General features: G+C 47.9%; 1 pseudogene; it reads right to left on the bottom strand.

The window, feature by feature from the left end:
* Positions 1–3,861, bottom strand: part of LOC107556982 (uncharacterized) — a 9,355-nt pseudogene continuing 5,494 nt past the window's right edge.

Here is a 3,861-nt window from a genome sequence, read left to right on the forward strand (position 1 = left end):
CTACTTGAAAATACATTTTGCTTTCTGGCTTGCAAATTTCTCAATGACCTTCTGGTTAAAGTCAGTCATCTCAGTCACCAGTCTCTTCTCCATTGACAGCATGGCCAATGCATTCAGTCTCTCTTGGGTCATGCTATTTCTCAGAAAAGTTTTAATTCTTTTCAAGGTTGAGAAGCACCTCTCAGCTTCTGCTGTGGTCATGGGTGTGGTTACAAGAATAATTAGGAGAGTTACAGTCTCTGAAAAGACTTCCTCAAGATTGTTCTCCATAAACAGCTGGAGTAGATCCAAAGCACCACAACAGGCTCTGAACTCTTCCTTGCAGTAGACGAGACTAAGCTGTCTTCAGCTTACCCCCGTTGAGCACTGGATGGTGACCGTGATTTTACCAAGTACAACATGTTACTGGATCAACATTCCTATCAACCAATCAGAATTGAGGGAGAACTTTTCAGGAAATATCTGTTTTAGGCTTACAATCAGGGTTAGGTGCTTCTACACCCTTTTTAATCAGCTATCATTTCACACTGTTTTTATGAATAAATTATGGGTAGGGATTGGGTTAAGTCTATATTTTTGGACAGTTATGTTGTTGATACAAAAGATGTTGAGCCAGGAACATGTCTTACTTGACAAAATCATGGCGACCGCACTGGATAGGCCTTCAAAGTCCTGCTCAGTGCATCTTCAGGAAACACAATTTTGTACTATTCAAACCTGTCTGCTTGCAGCAAGGTGGCTCTAATGAGGTGGTCCGTGTTGTGTTTTACATCGATTTCAAGAAACCTGGAATTCTCTAATCCACATCTTTATTTCCCACAAGCAGCTGTAATGAACAAACACGCTCTTACCTCTTGTACTGATAGATGTGGTTAGAAACTTCTGGAATTCTTCACTGATGTCCGTGCCTGCTCAGCCAGGGTCCATGTCACTATGGGGCTTCTTTGGAAGTTTTATATTAAAGGGGTCATATGATGCTGCTAAAAAGAACATTATTTTGTGTATTTGGTGTAATGAAATGTGTTTATGCGGTTTAAGGTTAAAAAAACACATTATTTTCCACATACTGTACATTATTGTTTCTCCTCTATGCCCCGCCTTTCTGAAACGCGTCGATTTTTACAAAGCTCATCAGTCTGAAAAAGCGAGGTGTGCTGTGATTGGCCAGCTATCCAGTGCGTTGTGATTGGCCGAATACCTCAAGTGTGTGACGGAAATGTTACGCCCCTCACATACTGTTGATGCCCTGTCAGGCCGGAGCGACGAGACAACATTAAAACCCATTACAAACGAGGCATTTGTTGCATCCAGTGGAGACATAATTACTGATTATAATGACTTATACTGTCTTTTTACTCGTTGCGTTGGGTTGCGTTGCATCGCGCAGCGTAAACATAAAACTCTGTCTGTATTTGTGATCGGAGAAATGACAAACAACAAACGCTACTCTACACTGCTCAAAACTCACGTTTGAATCGTCAGTGTCAAATTCTTTAAATATGAAAACGGACTTACAGTCTGTGAGTCAGAACAGCCTTTGGGCGGCGTTATGCAAATCTTCCCACATAGTGAGGTAGATATGTGGGGGCGTGCTAGAACGAGCCGTTTTAGGTAGGCGTGGCTGACTCTGAACTTTTATAAAGAATATCTCTTTGGATTGAGACTTCAGTCTTTGCAACTTTACAGATCTTCTTTATGCACCAAGAGCTTGTAACACTCCAAAGAGAAAGGAAAAATTTTAATCGCATCATATGACCCCTTTAAAGTTCAGATAATAGGTTACTCTTAATAAAATACTCAAGAGTTTAAAAAAGAAGTTTAACGCATCACTATTGGAAATGGTTTCGCTTTATTAAAAACAATAACTCATAAGCATTAAAATCAAAAGTAAAAAACGAGAATTCTTCACCTCGAATTGCAGCATTAATGTGTTCCAAACATAGCATTTTATAGTCATGCATACTAAGGCTGTGTATTGGCAAGAATCTAGCGATTGAACCACTTTTTATGCAGTATGAGTCAAGGGAGAAAAATAAAAGAGCTTGCAGGATCCTTTAGTTAAATGTATAATATGTATTTGATAAAAAGACCATATTTTTTTAGACCCTGCTTTAAAGGTTCACATTTTAAGTTTACAATTGTAGCACACAATGTCATAACATTTTGATCTGAACAAAATAATTACATCTGCTTAATATTCATGAAAAATAAAATCCTTGCAGGATTTTTAAAGAAAACAAAACATTTTTAAAACAATAAAATAAATACAGTTCCCATTCAGTCAGTCACGTTCTACGTTACGTCAGTGACTGACGAATTGGGATCTCGCCCGAGAGCCCAATCACCTTCGAGTGTTAACTAAACAAGCCAATGACAGTTGGCGTGCGTGTTTCGCCACGCGCACCCCACCCCGCAGCGCGGGTATAAAATTGTGCAAACGCACATCAGCTTTTCGCTTCGGAGCCGAGCCTTCTAAGGACGAATCTCCCCAAGTGTTTGGAAGAAACAGCTGGCGTTGGTGTTACGGCGCTTCAGCGGGGGTTGCCATTAAGTGCTGCTCATCTTCTGCGTGCTGCAGCTGCCATTCTGCGGTCTCGCCGCGACCTCCCCTGGGCGCTTCAGCGCTCTCTCTAAAAGAGTGTTTCCAAAAATTCTAAAAGAGCTATTTCTAAAAGAGCTTCACGAGCGACGGGCGTCTTTTTAAATGCGCGGGCCCTGGGTCAGACGTTGTCCACATTGTTGGTCCAGGAGCGCCACCTATGGCTGACCTTGGCGGATATGAGGGAGACCGACACGCATCGCTTCCTGGACTCCCCGATCTCCCAGGCTGGCCGATTCGGCGAAGAGGTGGAGGGCTCTGCCCAACAGTTCTCCGCCACACGGAAGCAGGCGGAGGCGTCTCGACGCATCCTGCCCCGGCGGTCGGCTGCTGTAGCCACCCCACCGCCGGCTGCAGCCCCTCTGTCTGCTCGTCGCCGAGAGCGCCCTCCTGTGGTCTCCATCTCCGCTCCAGCTCGGCCGCAGCAGCAGCCTTCACAACGGCCGCAGCGTGGAGCTGGCCGCAGGAAAGCGGCGCAGCCCGTCTCCGCCCGTGAAGCGCCAGGGTGGGCGGCGTCCCTGGGACGGGCGACCAGGGGGTCTTGGATCCGGCTCTTCAGGAGATGGTGACCACACCACTCCTTCCCCCGGCGGAGGGCCGGGTGGAGAAACCTTTGTTCCTGTTTTTTTCTGTTCCGCCGCTGGCTACCCAGCCAGTGGTGCCCAAAACCTCAACAGAAGAGCAGTTTCCTTTGCCTCCGGGTCCCAAGAGGGCGAGGACGGCGGTGCACGAGACCCAGTCTCCACACGGCCGTCCCCATCTCCCTTCGCTAATGGGCAGCAGGGTTCAGTCCTCACGAGCCCCCTGCCCAGCCGTGGAGCCAGGTAAGTGGCGCGCCGCGCACTCAGACCCCACCCTGGGATGCGCGGCCTCCCGGGTTGGGTTGGGTCCCTGTGTTCCACTTCGCTGCCCCACTGTGGGTACGTCGGTGGTCTCCCTGGTCCCACTAGTTCGGTCGCTGGGGGCCTGGTTAGCGCTCCCCAGACCGTCTCGCTGGCTCATGAGAACCATCAGACTCGGCTACGCGGTTCAATTCGCCCGGCGCCCTCCCAAGTTCAGGGGCATTCGGGTAGTGGGTTACGACCAATCCTGGACCTGCACGTGCTGAACCGGGCCCTTCACAAGCTCCCATTCAGGATGTTGACGCAGAAACGCATCTTTCATTGCGTCCGTCCTTTCGATTGGTTCGCAGCGGTCGACCTCAAGGACGCGTACTTTCATGTCTCGATTCTCCCTCGACACAGACCGTTTCTCCGCTTTGC

The sequence above is a fragment of the Sinocyclocheilus grahami genome, unplaced genomic scaffold (assembly GCF_001515645.1).
Source record: "Sinocyclocheilus grahami isolate Dianchi unplaced genomic scaffold, SAMN03320097.WGS_v1.1 scaffold586.1, whole genome shotgun sequence".
Taxonomy (NCBI): domain Eukaryota; kingdom Metazoa; phylum Chordata; class Actinopteri; order Cypriniformes; family Cyprinidae; genus Sinocyclocheilus; species Sinocyclocheilus grahami.